General features: G+C 39.5%; 1 long non-coding RNA gene across 1 annotated transcript; it reads right to left on the bottom strand.

The window, feature by feature from the left end:
• Positions 1–2,516: 2,516 nt before the first annotated feature.
• Positions 2,517–5,089, bottom strand: LOC123930112. The gene is made up of 3 exons (XR_006815995.1): positions 5,077–5,089; positions 3,176–3,181; positions 2,517–2,647 (listed from the first exon to the last, which is right to left on the bottom strand). It is a non-coding gene; the product is annotated as an uncharacterized LOC123930112 (long non-coding RNA).
• Positions 5,090–18,454: the final 13,365 nt, after the last annotated feature.

The following is an 18,454-nucleotide window of genomic DNA, read 5'->3' on the forward strand; positions in this document are numbered from 1 at the left end:
TTCTACCTCATTGATCTCTGCTCTAATCTTGATTATTTCCCTTCTTGCATATGGAATTGGTTTGATTTGTTGTTGATTCTCCAGTTCTTTAAGGTGTAGAGACAGAATGTTTTTTTAATCACTCTGGAGGCCAGGAATGAAAATGGCAGCCTCTCAATCTCTAGCCAGAGGAGCTGAGAGCTCAGGGTTCCGCTCCTCAGTGCACCCTCAGAGAAAAACAGGCAATCCCTCCTGTCTCCTTGGTCTCTGGCTGCACTCCATGCTCACCCGGCCTGTGACCGAGCATTTCTATCCCTGGCACAGAGTCCTGTTTGGAGTCTCCAAACCCAGCATTTTCCTGCAGCATGATCCCATGCCACTCCCCCAGGGAAGGAAAGTGAGTCTCCCCAGATCTGCCACTTGTGGGTGTCCCTGCACAAAGAGCAGTGGCCTGACGGTGCCTTGGATCACAGATTAAGGTAACCCCCAGCTGAGAATCCCTCCTTGGCTCTGTCTTTGCAGCCGGCTTTCCCGAAGCTATACCTGGGAGTTCTGCCACACTGAGATACTCCTGGTCTTTCTGTGACCATTCAGATCCTGAGACCACACTGTCCCCATAAAGGCTCTAACCTGCTTAGCCTCTGGAGTGATATCCCTCAGTGGAGCAGACTTCTCTAAAAGTTCTGATTTTGTGCTCCACCGCTCCACCACTTTCCGGGAGCTGGCCCCTACCCCCCCATTCTCTCTTCCCGTATATTGCCTCAGATTCACTTCTCTGCATGACTTACCTTCCAGAAAGTGGTCGCTTTTCTCTTCCTAGATTCGTGGCTATTCTTCTCCTCAATCTCCTGTTAAGTTTGTAGGTGTTCAGAATAGTTTGATAGCTATCTAGCTGAATTCCTGGGACCCAACAAAATTTAGGTCTCCTATGCCTCCGCCATCTTGCTTCTCCCTCCAACAAGTGTACTCTTTAATACCCATCACCCATTTAGCCTGTCCCTCATTACAATATTCCACCACACACATATACACACCACTTTTTCTTTACCCCTTCATCAGGTGATGGACATTTGGGCTCTTTTCATAATTGGCTATTGTTGATAATGCTGCTATAAACATTGGGGTGCATGTGTCTCTCAAATCACTATTTTTGTATCCTTTGGATAAATACCTAGTAATGTAATTACAGGGCCATAGGGTAGTTCTATTAAGTTTTTGAGGAACCTCTATACTGTTTTCCAGAGTGACTGCACCAGTCTGCACTCCTACCAAAAGTGTAAGAGGGTTTCCCTTTCTCTGCATCCTCACCCACATCTGTTGTTTCCTGAATTGTTCATTTGAGCCATTCTGGTAGGTGTGAGGTGGTATCTTATTGTGGTTTTGACTTGTATTTCCCTGATAATGAGTGATGTTCAGCATTTTTCCATGTGTCTATTAACCATTTGTATGTCTTCTTTGGAGAAATATTTGTTCATGTCTTCTGCCCATTTAACTGGATTTTTTACATTCTGGGTGGTAATTTTGATAACCTCTTAACAGACTCTGGATACTTGCCCTTTATCTGATACATCATTTGCAAATATCTTCTCCCATTCTGTCAGTTGCCTTTTTTTTTAAAGATTTTATTTATTTATTTGACAGAGAGAGATCACAAGCAGGCAGAGAGGCAAGCAGAGAGAGTGAGAGGGAAGCAAGCTCCCTGCCGAGCAGAGAGCCCGACGCGGGACTCGATCCCAGGACCCCAAGACCACAACCCGAGCCGAAGGCAGTGGCCCAAACCACTGAGCCACCCAGGCGCCCCTGTCAGTTGCCTTTTAGATTTATTGTTTCCTTCATTGTGCAGAGGCTTTTTATCCTGAAGAGGCCCCATTAGTTTATTTTTGCCTTATCTCTGAAGATACGTCTAGTAAGAAGTTGCTGCAGCTGAGGTCAAAGAGGTTGCTACTTGTTTCCTTCTCTAGGATTTTGATGGATTCAGTCTCACATTTAGGTCTTTTTGTATGGTGTAAGAAAGTAGTCTGTTTTCATTCTTCTCCATGTCACTGTCCAGTTTTCCCAATACCATTTGTTGAAGAGACTATCTTTTTTTACCTTGGGTACTCTTTCCTGCTTTGTTGAATATTAGTTGACCATATAGCTGTGGGTCTATTTCTGGATTCTCTATTCTGTTCCATTGATCTATGTGACTATTTTTGTGCCAGTACCATACTTTTATTTATTTTTTTTAAAGATTTTATCTATTTATTTGACATAGGGAAAGAAAGAGAGAGAGAGAGAGTACAAGCAGAGGGACTGGCAGGCAGAGAGAGAGGGAGAAGCAGGCTCCCCACTGAGCAGTGAGCCCAACATGGGGCTCTATCCCTGGGATCATGACATGAGCCAAAGGAAGATGCTTAACTGACTGAGCCAAACAGGCACCCCTGTGACAGTACCATGCTGTCGTGATGATTACAGCTTTGTAAAACAGCTAGAAGTCTGGAATTATGATGCCTCCCACTTTACTTTCCTTTTTCAGTATAACTTCGGCCATTTGGGGTCTTTTCTGGTTCCATATAAATTATAGGATTATTTGTATCCAACTCTGTGAAAATGTTGCTGTTATTTTGATTAGGATTGCATTGAATGTGTAGATACTCTGGGCATCATAGACATTTTAACAATGTTTTTTCTTCCAATCCGTGAGCATGGAGTATTTTTCCATCTCTTTGTGTCTTCCTCAATTTCTTTCCTAAGTATTCTGTAGTTTCTAGAGTACAGATCCTTTACCTCCTAAGTATCTTAAGGTTTTAGGTGCAATTGTAAGTGAGATTGATTCCTCAATTTTTCTTTCTGCTGCATCATTATTGGTGTATTGAAATGCAACAGATTTCTGTATATTGATTTTGCATTCTGTGACTTTGCTGAATTAACGAATCAGTTCTAGCAATATTTTGGTGGAGTCTTTCAGGTTTTCTACGTAAAGTATCATGTCATCTGTGATGAACGAAAGCTTGACTTCTTCTTTGCCAATCTGGATACATTTTATTTCTTTTTGTTGTCTGCTGAGGCTACGGCTTTTAGTACTATGTTGAATAACAGTGGTGAGAGTGGACATTGCTGTCATGTTCCCTACCTTAGGAGAAAAGCTCTCAGTTTTTGCCCATTGAGGGTGATATGACCATCATAACATCTCCCAGCAGGGGAGCTGGCTCTCAACAATTGACTTCTACTGGAGAACATGTTTTTTTCAGTAATCAAAACTCACGTCATTAAGCATGCAACCAGATACGTAAAGCGAAATAGGCAAGAATAAAAAATAACACCCCAGAGTAGCTGTTTATTTTCTTATGGAATATAATTAGTTATGTTGTACCGTATTATACATATACTTGCCAAAACTTTTTACTGGCCTAGCTTTCCAAGTCCTTTTTGGAAAACTTCAACAATATGTTATATGTTATGAAAATATTGGCCTGAGTTGATCTTGGGAGCAATGCTGAACAGTGTGAGCTGTGAACCATATATGTTATGAACCGGTGATACTGTTCCTCAATGCTATAATAAATAAATTTGAACTTTACTCTGTAGGCAGTGTAAGGTCACTGGATATTTCTAATAGGGTGGTAATCATATTCAATGAAGGTTAATCTGATTGTGGTGTGCAGAATGGATGGAGTGGGAGAGATTGGGGACCGAGGAACATTTCAGTGGGGGTTTCAATCATTTAGCTAAGAGAGTATGAACTGTCCGTTGAATCATTCTTTCCTGGCACCTAACTGTATGAATGCAACCATGCCAATGGGGCTCAGCACATATTAATGGTGCCAGCCATTATGCCAAATTGTAAGAATTGGTGTTGCAAAGATGAAATTGACTTGGAAAAACTTTCCCCAAAGATAAAAATTAAAATTTCTTGTGAAAATTAAGATGTTAAAAGGGATGGAGGTCTTGGTAGCCTGGTAAAATGTTATATCAGGTCTACCTAAGGACTCCATCTCAAGCAAACGCTTCCTTCCCAGTCCCAGTTTCTATTCTCTCAGCATGGGGACTTCATAGATTTGGAGATTCCCAGTGTCAAAAACACTATTGGTAGAGATCCAAGTCACCAGTGTTGTAACATGGTGGGGAAATTGATCTTTCCCTGGAGTTTATTCTTGGCCACATACAATAGCACAACCAGATATTCCTGTATTTTGGTCATGAGCTGTTTCATATTGCTTTGAAACTATTCGGGTATATCCTTTATTATATTATAAATCTGAATGACTGTGATTTTAGAACATTGTAACTGGAAGAAATTAAGCTAATGATATTGGCCTGATGATGGGTATGTTTTGATATAGTCCTATAGCTTAGGCATGAATATTTCATGTTCATATTACAGATCCTGGAAGTGAGGTCTCCACTTTTTATTCTTCTCTCATTCTTTACTGCTTAATGATGGTGAATACAATTAAGTGGAGACTCCCATATTGGATATGAAGTCACTATCACAAAGGGGAGTGGATTTTTTTAACCCAAATTAGCTTTCTTAAGGAAGACTTGATGTCTCTGTTCCTCAAACTATAGATAAAAGGATTCAGCACTGGGGTTACCACTGTGTACATGACTGATGCAACTGTGCCCTTCTGTGCTGAGCGGGTTGAGGGAGGACTGAAATAAACACAAAAGGAAGTTCCAAAGAATAGAGAAACTACAGAGAGATGAGAGCTACAAGTGGAAAAGGCTTTCTGCTTCCCTTGAGTTGAGGGGATCTTCAGGATTGTAGAGAAAATATGTGTGTAAGAGATAATAAGGCAAAGCATACAAACCAGGCCTGCAAGACCCCCAATGGTGAAAATTACCAGCTCGTTAATGAAGGGATCTGTGCAGGACAGACTCAGAAGTGGGTTGATGTCACAGAAGAAGTGTGGGATCTTATGGTCTGCACAGAAGGACAGGCTGTTCATCAAGAGTGTGTGAAGGAGAGAGTGGAGGGCATTCATGATCCAGGATGCAGAAACTAGAAGGACACAGAGCCCAGGGCTCATGACCATGATGTAATGGAGTGGGTGACATATGGCCACATAGCGGTCATAGGCCATGACGGCCAAGAGGAATGCCTCCAGCATCACAAACAACATGAAAAAATACAGTTGTGATAGACACCCTGCATATGAAATGACCTGATTCTGGACCCATATGTTTGTCAGCATCTTGGGGACTGTGGTCGACATGAAGCAGGCATCAGCAAGAGAGAGGTTGGCCAGGAAGAAGTACATGGGCTTGTGGAGGTGAGCATCAGCAATGATGGCCAGAATGATGAGGAGGTTGCCTGCCACTGTGACCAGGTACATGGACAGAAACAGCCCAAAGAGGACTTCCTGTTGTTCTGGCTGCTCAGAAAGCCCCAGGAGGTAAAATTCTGAGATGCTGGTCAAGTTTTCCCACCCCATTTGCCTGTAAACAGAAAGTTGGGTTAATAGAATGAAATTGGTAAGCCTTGGTTTGTGAACTCTGAAAATTATGCAGTATTCCAATGTTAATCTTCTAGTGTGAGATGTAATCATATGACATAGCCAATATTTCACTGCTTAGGATCTACAAAAATGGCAGTTTCATATAGTTCAATTGAATATTTGCAAATGCCTGTGCTTTCTGCCATGGAAAACCAAAGATTTGTTTGCAATGGGAAAGAGGTTTCTTTCTTTTTTTTTTTAAAGATTTTATTTATTTATTTGACAGACAGAGATTACAAGTAGACAGAGAGGCAGGCAGAGAGAGAGGAAGGGAGGCAGGCTCCCTGCTGAGCAGAGAGCCTGATGCTAGGCTTGATCCCAGGACCCTGGGATCATGACCTGAACTGAAGGTGGAGGCTTTAACCCACTGAGCCACCCAAGCACCCCAAGAGGTTTCTTTTTAAAAAAAAATTATATAAGCACTAATTCAATGCATGTACTTTAAAGCTACGTTGGAGTTGTTTGTTTGCGTAACTCCTGTGGTACTCATGTGGACATTGTGACATTAACCCATCCAAAGACTTCACAGTTCAAATAAATCTTTAGCATATTTTCCCACTATTTTGAAAAGCATAGCTATTGGAAAAAAAGGTTTGGAATTGGTGAAAACATATCTAATGCTGAAATCATCATCACCACTATCTATACAGCTGGATTGATGAGAAACCTGGATGCCATTATAGACGCATTTTTCTTCCTCCTCATCTGTATCCAAATACTACCAAATCCTGGTGATTTTACTTTCTCAACATAGTGAAAATTTGCCCATTAAAAAAATTTATCCACTGTTCCTGGTCCCAGCTGTCACTATCTTTGTTCAGGATACTCTATAATCACTTAGATTAGGGCAGTCATTCTTCTTGCCTGTAGGCATACCCACCTGTCCTCTGGTCTCCTCACCACAGAGAGAGTGGACTTTCTACAAATTATATCTGATTTTGTCACTCCACCTGAAAAATTCTTCAGGATTTTTCATTACTCTCAGGATAAGGCCTAAACTTCTTCATACAGCCTGAAGACCCTTGATCATACTGGCGCTTATTATAGATGTCTCCATTGACTCATGAATTACTTCTCCATTCTATACCTTAAGAACAATTATACTTTCAATTATTTAAGAAGATTTAGATACTTTTTTACCTTTGGGCTTTTTTCCATCTTATTTTCTTGTGCTAGAATAGTCTTCCCTCATATCTCAGCTTAGATGTCATTTCTTTGAGGAAGTCTTCCCTGACTTACCCTCAGGTAACTCAGGTTACTGGTAACTCAGGTTACTAACTCAGGTTCATGCCCCTTCTGGTCCTGCATGTCTTCCATTACAGCATGTGTCACTCTGGATTGTGACCACCTATTTACTTGTCTATGTCCTCCATTCTACTGTATCTTTGAGAGTAGCTTAAGAAAATGTCTATCTTCTTCATCTTTGAAATCTAGCATTAGCCCTGAGCCTGATATAACATAGGTGCTCAGCAAGTATCTATCATGTTAATAAATAAACCTCAAAGAATAGAAAGAATTGAAAGGGAGATTGGATAGAAGTAATATCGGGCGGAGGGAACAACCTGCACCTTTTGATTAGTAGTTACACATAGCTTTGAGTTCATAATGTCCTGGCCATAGGAATTTGCAGAAAACATTATGGTGACAGAGACACAAAGATGTCAAACAAAACAAATACACTACATAAAATTCTGGGAATGGAACACTCTTTCATCTGAGGAATTAATTCACAGAATGTTTTCCACCTTGCTCCTTTTCCCCTCCAAACTTAAGCATGTCCTATGCATTTGTCAGCCCTAGCTGCACCCATTGGAATTACTGTTCACCAGGCAATAGTGGTATCTTATTCTCTCCCTGACCATAAATATTTCTCACCAAACTATCTTTCTCTTGTATGTAGATACTGCATGGCATGTTGCACACTGCTTCCCTCCTTATTAAAAAATGCATCAAAGGAAAAAATAGAAAGCACAGAAACCACACAGTAAACATAAGTAAACTCTGCTAAAGATGGTAGTTCCAAGTGGTAGGAAAGGAAAGGGAGATTGAACAGATGGTATTGGGACAAGCTGGTTGACTCTATGGGGAAAGTGAATTTAGACTGAATGATCAGGAACATTCCCATCTCCTATTCCTACATTGATCCTCACAGTGTTTACTGAATAAATTTCAGGTGGTTAAAAATATATATATATATACACACACACACAACTATAAAGCAAACAGAAAAAAATACCACATAATGGTTATTTGATCTTGAAACAAGGATGGCCTAAGTAAAAAACAATGGAAGCATTGAAAAGAAAAGGAAAAGAAAATTCGTTTAATCAGATTAAATTTAAAAATTATCCTTTTAAAGAAAAAGATCACACACAAAGCAAAAAGACAAGCAAAAATGTGGGGGGCTATTTTTAACATATATTATAGAAAGAATTAATATTCTTAAAAGAGTAATCAATAATTTTAATGAATTGGTAAAAGACAACCTCCCCCTATAGAAAAATGAATAAGTAACCACTAACTCTTAAGTCACATCCAGCAAGTGTAAAACCTGGACCTAGCTTCAGTGTTTCATTGCAAGACCTATTCCTTCCACCCTATTCCTGGTCTCCTTAAGTCACCACAATTTGTCTGTTAGCAGGTGATACCTTCAAGGTCACCTGCTCTGTGTCATTGGCTGAAGTGTGATCATGATAGGTGGTGTTTTCCCCACTCTCTTCTAGGAGTCACCACAATACTAGATTCTATAATCTCCAAACCCTTAGACAGAGCTCTCTGTGTAGTGGGGGCGTAGTGGGACTAGCTGCGTGTTTGTACACAGCTGCATTGGTTGACTTTCCCTATGCCCTTTCTAACCACAGTTATTGCTGTGGCTCCTTGACCTCCAGAGCTGTTGCTTTTTCCACTGCCTGGAGCTGACCCTCCCCTCTCCCTCCATCAGGACAGAGTGACTTATTGGCTTAAGACAGATCAAAAGGGTCTCAGCATCTTCACTCTTGTCAGTCTTGTCTCTTGACTATTTCTGGCTCAGCAGACAGAAACCCTAACTCCCCCACTAGCTTTCCTCTTAGCTCTCTAAGTCACAGACCAGAGACCATGTGCTGTCCTTTCTTTCCATGTTTGCTTCCAACTTTGAGGCCATCTCTTGTAAAAATACTCAGCACTTCATCCAAACATAAAACTCATTCAGAGCATTGTCTTTTCACATTGGGGATTTCCCCAGGCTTGCTGTAAAATATAGCTCCTGAGACTCAAAACAAATTTATTCTCATATTCTATATGGCTGCATGCTTTTTTTTAACATACACTTTTTGTGGTTGATTGCTTATAATTTTTAGTGAACTTAACTTGGAAGCCCTCTGAACTCAGGTTCACATTTGAAAACAGATATGAAATTTAGAGAAGCCCTGTTCCCCACAGGTGAGGAAAGGAACATCCAGGGAGGAAAAAAGTAAAAGTTACAATGTTAGAAACAAGGAATAATGTGGTAGTTGGGGACTGAATGATCAGGAACATTTCCAAATCCTATTCCTACATTGGTGCTATATATAACAATTTATTCCCACCTCCCAAAATAATATTTTGTATGTTTATTAAAAATCTCTGGAAGAATAGGGGCGCCTGGGTGGCTCAGTTGGTTAAAGCCTCTGCCTTCGGCTCAGGTCATGATCCCAGGGTCCTGGGAACGAGCCCCACATCGGGCTCTCTGCTCCTCGGGGAGCCTGCTTCCTCCTCTCTCTCTCTGCCTGCCTCTCTGCCTACTTGAGATCTCTGTCTGTCAGGTAAATAAATAAAATATTAAAAAAAAATCTCTGGAAGAATAAACAGGAAACCAATAATCTAGTAAGTAAGTAACCACAAGTAAGTGGTTACTTGTTAGAGGTATGGGAATTGGGTGGATGAGACACAGCAGAGGGAGAGAGATTTTCATACATATCTTTTATGTCATTTTGAAGTTTGAACTACATGAAAGTTGTACTTATTGAAGAATAAATTAATTGAGGAAGCCATTCTCCAAAACCAAACCAAGGGCTCATAAAATGTATAACGTGAAAGACAATGCAGTATAATGTAGCCTCTCTTTACTGAAGATTCTGTAAATAGCAGATAAATTTCTTTAGTTGGAGCCATATCCTTTTAATGCCTTAATGTGGTGTGTGGGCATGATTGTGTGTGTTGTGTGTTTGTACATGTGCGTGTTGTGTGTGTGTGTGCATTTGTGTGTCCTTCTAAGGCTAGAGGTTGAGTGAAAAAGATCATCATGGAATTATTTGGAGAGAAGTCACTGCTGATTCCTGTGTTCTGTTCTCCTTAAAGCACAATGACTCTCACTGTCTAGGAGTTCAAGAACCTGGGTCTCTGCTCTAAAGCAGTACGGTATCATCATTGTTGTCACATAGCGGTTCGTGAGAGATGGGCAACCAGATGACTACAGTGTGGGATGGACACAGGAGAAAGGGGGAGAAAAGAAGCAGAACAGAGTCATGTATCTTCCTCTCTAGCTCTTACCTGGTTGTTCTTGGCAGTCACTAAGGGTGTTACTGACAGGCTTTCATCTGCTTCACATACCTCTCTCCCACTGTGGATGGTCAGAGGAAGGGGACAGAAGCATCTTTTAGAGGCACCAAAAGGAAACTTGCTTCATGTTGTGGATGTGTTGAATGATTCTTGCCATTAGTGTATCTGCTCAAATTTCTCCTTTTTGTCTCACTTTATTAGAGAGCTTTTAATTTTGGTCCATTCTGTGAAAAAGGTACAAGATTTCCAGGTTGATTATGACCTTGCCAAAATATGTCATACTGGGATGCAACATTCAAGGAACACCACATAGAGCTCGATAACCACCATGAAACCCCCCTTTCCTATTTACTTCAGAATTTTGTTAATGTCTGCCCCTTTTACTTGTTCTTAGGACCCATGAGAAATATGTTCTAGTAATTTCATCAGTATCTTTGGAAGTAAGTTTCTGCTATTCTTAGCTATAGGCAGGACCAATCTCAAGATCCATTAAATTAAAGATAATGAATTCTGTGAAATACCAAAACCCAAAAGGACTGAGAATCCAATGTTGTGTCTCTGTTGTAGGCTGGTCTGGGAGACACTAAGGCATTAAGGACCTGCCATCACACCTCTGTGGTCTGGGTAGGATCCTAGCATTTTTTCACCAGCAACACATGGACATCTTTCAAGGCTTGCTGCAACCATCAGAGATTACAGTCCCAGTGCTTCTCATTAACTCTAGACAGTAAGCAATTGTCCTCAGAGGACACATGGTTCTTATATTATTCCTTTCTTCAGAAATAAAGAGGTGTGATTTTAGAGAAGGAATACTTTTCCTGCTTTGATTTTTGCCTAAACCCATGGCCCAATGCCACATATTTTAAATTTTCCCATGACTTCCTGGAAAACCAGAGGAGGAATGGAATATAATATCTGTGATTTATGTAACTAGTGTTAAGTAACAAAATTCAACCAAGTAAATTTGAAGATATAATTGGCTTTATTAAATGACTCATGAATCAGGCATCCCCCCAACTAGCAAGTAGAGAGGCACTTCAAGGAGTTTTACAAAATGGAAGGTTTTCATGGTGAGAGGGTGCAGACCAAGAAAGTTACTAGCAAAAAAAAAAAAAAAAAAAAAAAAAAGGATTATTCTAGAAGGGGTTGTTTGCTTAGGGGAAAAGCAAGGGGTCTTATCATGTAGATGACCTCCTCTTTCTTTGGGAGATGCTGAGGGCCCATGTGGTGATCTCATTAGGGCAGACTGAAAAATTTCTGACTGACCAATTAAGACTACATTTCTAGGGGAAGTTGAAACTGCAATTAGATTATATATTAAGCATCAGTTTGGGAACTCTGACACCATTTTGAACCCTTTTTTTAAACACTATCATGCTATTTGTGGAATTCTTCAGCATCTACTTCAGTCTGCACTGGATAAATTTGGATTGACAGATTGAAGACAGAAACAGAGAAGGATAATTTCTCTCATTTGTATCAAAATTTGCTAACTTCTATGAGCTAGTGTTTCCCATCTCTGAACTAGAACTCATGCTCTACTAAGGGCTGAGAGTTCACTCTGCTTGTCAAAGTGTTAGCTTTGGCTCTGCTAGTGCATGCATCCTGATATACTTAGGTATCCCTTAGAATTTTGTATCTTTTCAGTGGGTCAGTGGTGGAGTTGAGGGAAGAGCATTCCTCATGAGGAAATTGGGTTCAAATTCCATCTTACTAGACCTGCATCTTACTAATTGGAAGACAATGAATAAGTCATTTTACCTTTTGGAGATATGACTTTCTTACCTGTAAAGGAAGGCTAATTTCTTCTATGCCACAGGGCTACTTTGAAAATTAAAAGACACAGCGGGGCCTGGGTGTCTCAGTCTATTAAGCATCTGCCTTTGGCTCAGGTCATGATCCTGGGGTCCTGGGGTCAAGCCCCACATCAGGCTCCCTGTTCAGCGGGGAGTCTTCTTCTCCCTCTCCTTCTGCCCCTCCCCCCACCAGGCTCATTCTCATATACCCACTCTTTCTCTCCCTCAAATAAATAAATAAAATCCTAAAAAAAAGGAAAATTAAAAGACACAATAATATGTATATTACAGCGGATACATACAACTGCATACAAATGTATATTTGATATTTAATGAAGTTATTTACTTTTTCTAAGCCTGCATGGCATGTTTTAAATTTCTTTTGTAGCACTTATATATCATTCTTTTCCTTCTGTTGGCTATTGTTTCAATATTTTGAGTTGAGTGCCTTCTCAACATTACTGTGACAATACACTGCTATGTGCTTTAGCTGTTACAAAAAGGAGACAGATATGTAGCTTGACATCAATTCCAGAATGTACACGTGTCTTACTTTCCCCACTAGAATCCTCATTCTGCATCATGGCTCCTTTTCTTGAAATTTTGTTGCTCTACAAGACTCTCAGGTTTGAATCTTATACTCTTAGATGTTTTTATCTATTTCCATAACTTTACTTATCACTACACTATGGTCCATGTGCTATTAATTTTACTCCAAAATTTCATATCTTTCATTTTACTATTATTCATTTTTCATTTTACTATTTTATTGAATACCTCCAAGAAAATGTCCCATAAGAACTCTTGAAAACATGGAATTAATTTTTCTTTTTTTTTTTTTTTAAAGATTCAAATGCTTTATTTCCAGCCACAAAACTCTAAAGGCTGTCCCATATTTCATAACTTACCAATTAAATTTTTTTTTCCATTTTATTTATTTTTTCAGCGTAACAGTATTCATTCTTTTTGCACAACACCCAGTGCTCCATGCAAAACGTGCCCTCCCCATTACCCACCACCTGTTCCCCCAACCTCCCACCCCTGACCCTTCAAAACCCTCAGGTTCTTTTTCAGAGTCCATAGTATCTTATGGTTCTTTTTTTTTTTTAAAGATTTTATTTATTTATTTGACAGACAGATCAGAAGTAGGCAGAGACAAGATGGGATTGGGAGGGAGACAAACCATAAATGACTCTTAATCTCACAAAACAAACTGGGGGTTGCTGGGTGGAGGTGGGATTGGGAGAGGGGGAGCGGGCTATGGACATTGGGGAGGGGAGGCGAACCATAAGAGACTATGGACTCTGAAAAACAACCTGAGGGTTTTGAAGGGTCAGGGGTGGGAGGTTGGGGCAACCTGAGGGTTTTGAAGGGTCAGGGGTGGGAGTTTGGGGGAACAGGTGGTGGGTAATGGGGACGGCACGTTTTGCATGGAGCACTGGGTGTTGTGCAAAAAGAATGAATACTGTTACACTGAAAAAATAAATAAAATGGAAAAAAAAAAAAAAAAAAGAAGTAGGCAGAGAGGCAGGCAGAGAGGGGAGGGGGAGAAGCAGGCTCCCTGCTGAGCAGAGAGCCTGATGCGGGACTCGATCCCAGGACCCTGGGATCCTGACCTGAGCCGAAGGCAGCGGCTTAACCCACTGAGCCACCCAGGTGCCCCGGAATTAATTTTTCTTAAATGACTTTCTTGCTTACAATTTTCATTAAATGCACCATTGAATTTTTAGTGAAACCTTAAGCTCTTAAAGATATCTCCTTACTTACTACTTTCATAATAATTATTGTATTCTATTGTTTCTATTTCCATTACCTTTGTATTTACAGTTGACCCTTGAACAAGTGGGGGTTAGAGACACCAACCCCTTACACAGAAAAAAAACAACAACAAAACAAACAAACAAACAAACCAACTGCTAGTAGCTTTTGATTCCCCCAAAGCTTAGCTACTAATAGCCTACTGTTGATTGGAAGCCTTACTGATAACACAAAAAGTCTATTAACACATATTTTGAGTGTTGTATTATATACTGTATTCTTACAATAAGCTAGAGAATATAAAATGCTTATTAAGAGAATCATAAGGAAGAGAAAATACATTTATGGTACTGTTCTGTAAAAATTTTATGCATAAGTGGACCTGTGCAGTTCAAAACCATGTTTGTTCAAGAGTCCACTATGGAGCCTCTTTTCTATCTTCATTATTTATTTACATTTCTCTGAGTTGTATAATTAAACTCCTGGTCTCACCAATCCTATGCTCCCATACTGTTCTTGGTCTACCCAATTTCAGTTCAACACAAACCCTCATTATTGCCTCATGCAGAGCTTTTATTATCAGTCAATCATCTATCTATCTACATAATACCATAAATACCCCTAGACCCACCATGCAACTTGAAAGTTAGGTCTTTAGTAATAACTCGTATCTAACTACATGGTATAGCCAGGTGCATTCTCCTGACTCTCTCCTCTTGAATTTCCTCTCATACTGAATCCTGTGCTCATCTTTGCCTTTCTTTTGTTTATAGTACACTGTTATTGCATATATATATCTATTCACAGAAAGTTTGTTTTTTTGTTGGTTTAGCTATTTATAGCCTTAAAAAGGGGTATCAATAACAATCGTTGGGGATTTACATTTTTAAATATTACTATTATGTTGCTTAGATTTGGTAAAATTGTAGCATGTCTCTGCAGGACATTCAGAAAAAGGAATTCCTCTACTGGCTGGAGCGATAACCCAACTACCGAGGACATGTTGTTGCCTTCACACAATGAGGGTCAAGGAGGACCATGTCTAGAACTATGCCTGAGGTGAAATTTAAAAAAAAATTTTTTTTAATTTTAAAATAAAGATTTTATTTATTTATTTGACTGGGGCGGGGGGAGAGTGCACAAGCAATGGGAGTAGCAGAGGGAGAGGGAGAAGCAGGCTCTCTCCTGAGCAAGGAGCACAATGTGGGGCTTGATCACAGAACCCTGGGATCATGACTGAGGCGAAGGCAGTGGCTTAGCTGACTGAGCCACCCAGGTACCCCTCTGAGGTCACTTTAGTATTTCCATGTCCAATAATAGAGATTAACAGGAACTACAGCAACCGAACAACAACAACAACAACAACAACAACAATAAAGGCAGTATTATTGTGGACTGAGATCCTTCAGGAGTGAAGTTTTGGGTCATCTCAGCAGGTGAAGACCAAGTGGCATCTGTTTTGACAGCTCCACTCAGACACTTGAGCATCAGACATGTGATCATCCCTCTTCTGAGCTTCCAGTTTCTGGTGACACCACCTTTCCCTTTTGTACCTAGGGGGAGTAAATAACTTCTTCTTGCAGTTAATAGTCTCTGGACCTTCACATCCATCTCTTTCTCCTATGATCTCTTTCAGGACAAACCTATGTATCTACTTCCCTTTATTTATTTATTTATTATTATCATTATTTTTTAAAGATTTTATTTATTTGACAGACAGAGATCACAAGTAGGCAGAGAGGCGGTGGGGGGGGGGGGGGAAGCAGGGTCCCCGCTGAGCAGAGAGCCCGATGTGGGGCTCGATCCCAGGACCCTGAGATCATGACCTGAGCTGAAGGCAGAGGCTTTAACCCCTGAGCCACCCAGGTGCTCCTCCAAGTTTTATTTAAGATCAACTTAGTTAACATATAGTGTAGTATTGGTTTCAGGAGTAGAACTTAGTGATTCATCACTTACATATAACACCCAGTGCTCATCACAAGTGCCCTCCTTAATGCCCATCACCCATTTAGCCTATCCTCCCATGCACCTCCCCTGCAGAAACCCCTGGTTTGTTCGCTGTAGTTAAGAGTCTCTTATAGTTTTTCTCCCCTCTTTTTAAAATCTTATTTTATTTTTCCTTCCCTTCTCCATGTTCATTTGTTTTGTTTCTTAAATTCACATTTGTGTGAAATCTTATGGTATTTGTCTTTCTCTTACTGGCTTATTTCACTTAGCATAATAGCCTCTATTACTTCCATCCACCTCATTGTAAATGGCAAGATTACATTCTGTTTGGTGGCTGAATATATATATATATACGACATCTTCTTTATCCATTTATCAGTTAATGGACACTTGCACTCCTTTCATAGTTTGGCTAATGGTAATAATGCTGCTGTAAACATTGGGGTGCATGTACTCCTTCAAATCAGTACTTTTGTATCCTTTGGAAAAATACCTAGTAGAGCAATTGCTGGATTGTAGGGTAGTTTTATTTTGAACTTTTTGAGGAATCTCCATACAGTTTTCAAGAGGGCACTGGTTTGCTTTCCCACCAAAAGTGCAAGAGGATTCCTTTTTCTCTGCATCCTTGCCAGCATCTGTTGTTTCTATTTCCCTGTATTAAATCTTCTTGGTATCAAAATACCAGATGTGATTTGTGTTTTCTAAATGGGCCTGAACTGACCCAAACTGACATACCAGCTATATACTGCAGCTTTTTCCAGACTTTGTCAATCCCTGGGCATTGGCATATAAAATAATTTAAATTATAGTGTTTAAATTATTCCAGGACAGGGTCAAAGGGAAATGGGTGAGACAATGACTTGACATACAGGTACAGTGATTTTTTTTTTGCCTTACACATAGATTCTTATGATTTACTGCAGGATAGAGTAGAGGAGGTTAATTTCTCTTCCCCAAATTAAACAGAAGAATAATGTGAGACTGATAGAGAGTAGCTATGTGGTATGGAGTTCTCCTAAGAACCAACATTGTCAGGTCTTCTTTTATACACTCTTCCTTGGCACTTAATATTTCACTATGGGAAATATTTGAAACATCTCATACCATTTGGCCTTCTTTTTTTTTTTCCATTTTATTTATTTTTTCAGCGTAACAGTATTCATTCTTTTTGCACAACACCCAGTGCTCCATGCAAAACGTGCCCTCCCCATTACCCACCACCTGTTCCCCCAACCTCCCACCCTTGACCCTTCAAAACCCTCAGGTTGCCCCAACCTCCCACCCCTGACCCTTCAAAACCCTCAGGTTGTTTTTCAGAGTCCATAGTCTCTTATGGTTCACCTCCCCTCCCCAAGCTTACCCACAACAACAAAATTAATCTTGTTGCATTTGTCATACTATTGTCATATAATAAACATACTATTGTGGGATTCAAATATTCATTTCATACAAATTTATTAAATGATTACTATATGTCAGCACTGTCTCAGTACTGAATAAACAACGGTGAACAAAACAGACCCCAAATCTTCATACTCTCATGGGGGAGAGACAGGCAATACATTTATAGAACATTTTTATTGGCCAACCTTGAAAATTCCCTACATGAAATACCTCCATTTCCTCTGTTTTGGCCAATCATTCACAGATTCATATGCATATGTAATCAAATCCTTTTTGGTTGAAAAGAAGATAATAGGGATAGTTCTCATTCTCGGTGATCTAGAGACTCAGAAAACATTAAATGGTGAATGATGTCACCTTCCAACATCCAAATTCTTCCAACATGAACAACTAGTTGACAATGTGAATTATCTACAGAAAAAAAAATTTATATTTTCACTGGCAGTTAAAAATAGTAGATAACAAAACAGCTTGTATACTGTTCTAAGATACACTCAACTCCTTTCTTCCTAATGTTACCCTGTTTGGAAATATGATACTTAGGGACAATCACTTATATATTATTAACATTTTGAGAAAGTTTTATAATTTCTTCATGAATTGAATCAAATCATAGGTTTTGGGGTTCCTTGGTGAATAGTGATCCACTGGATTAACAATTTCTATTTAGGAACTATCACTGAAATGTCAGGGCTGATTATTCAGAATCAAAGTCACATTTTCCCTGGGCTGGAGAAATGAGGTCACATCATTTTCAATACTGCTCTTTTTTTCTGCATTTATTTGGCACCCCCAATTTTTTGTCACTGTAATTTTATTTCATGATGTAATTAAGTACGTCAGAATATTTTTTACTTTAGAATGCAGTAACTCAACTAATGAGTGTTATTTTTTAAGATTATAGGCAGAATCTTATACTCTTTAGAAACAGTCTAGTTTAAGCAATGATATAGTAAGAACAAAAAATCTCTGCCTAGGTAATTTCCTTTAAAGATTTTACTGGACGGGTATAGAAAGTCTAGTCTGATTATGCCTATCATTATGAAATTACAGTTCAGAGTGATATTTTCATTTGTTCATCCCATTTTCCAACAAGAATCATGGATACACTTTATATGACCAAGACCATGAGAGGTACAGTGAAGTCTTAAGACAGTTTTTACCCTGTAAGCATAGTAGGGGTAATTAACACAATAGAAGTAATCAGACATTTGAATAGCGATTTATAGGCTTTAAATCATGGGCTATTGTGATCCTCACATCCTGTGGCCATGGTGGGCAGATATTATTATTCCCAATATGTTGATGTAGAAGCAGAACCTCAGACCTTTTCAACTTCACTCTGATTTGAGTAGCTTATCTGGGACATGAACCCAATATTTCTATGCTGCTGAAATGATAATAATCTGTACAAGGTGATAAATTAAATGGATATATTATAAACTATTTCTAGATTTCAGAGAAGAGGATTTTGTAGCTGAAAAGATCAAAGGCAGCTTCATGGAGGAGATGAATATTAGGGCTAGATTTCCAAGTGCACCCAATTAGTGACTATATTCTCCAATATCACATTGG

This window comes from Meles meles, chromosome 18, assembly GCF_922984935.1.
Source record: "Meles meles chromosome 18, mMelMel3.1 paternal haplotype, whole genome shotgun sequence".
Taxonomy (NCBI): Eukaryota; Metazoa; Chordata; class Mammalia; order Carnivora; family Mustelidae; genus Meles; species Meles meles.